Source organism: Penaeus monodon, chromosome 20, assembly GCF_015228065.2.
Source record: "Penaeus monodon isolate SGIC_2016 chromosome 20, NSTDA_Pmon_1, whole genome shotgun sequence".
Classification (NCBI taxonomy): Eukaryota; Metazoa; Arthropoda; class Malacostraca; order Decapoda; family Penaeidae; genus Penaeus; species Penaeus monodon.
The window spans coordinates 21,629,592-21,629,796 of NC_051405.1; the positions used below are offsets into that span (position 1 = coordinate 21,629,592).

The 205-nt window shown below is 30.2% G+C and overlaps 1 protein-coding gene across 6 annotated transcripts in view; it reads right to left on the reverse strand.

The window, feature by feature from the left end:
• Nucleotides 1-205, reverse strand: part of LOC119585703 (mitogen-activated protein kinase kinase kinase kinase 3-like) — a gene marked incomplete at its 5' end in the record, with an annotated part of 59,548 nt that overhangs the window by 56,057 nt on the left and 3,286 nt on the right.

Below are 205 nucleotides of genomic sequence, written 5' to 3' on the forward strand. Positions count from 1 at the left end.
CTTCATTCACTGAAAGTCCTTTCTTTATTTTTCTTTTATTAGACTACCTTGCAGATCTATCTGATTCTTTAGAAACAGTTTGTCTAGTTTTATTAACTATCAGGAAGAACTTAAAAACTAGTGTACCAAAAGATTATTCATTTCAGGTGACATTTGCTTGTTATGACACTAATTCATACATGCACTACTAATTGCTAATCATTGC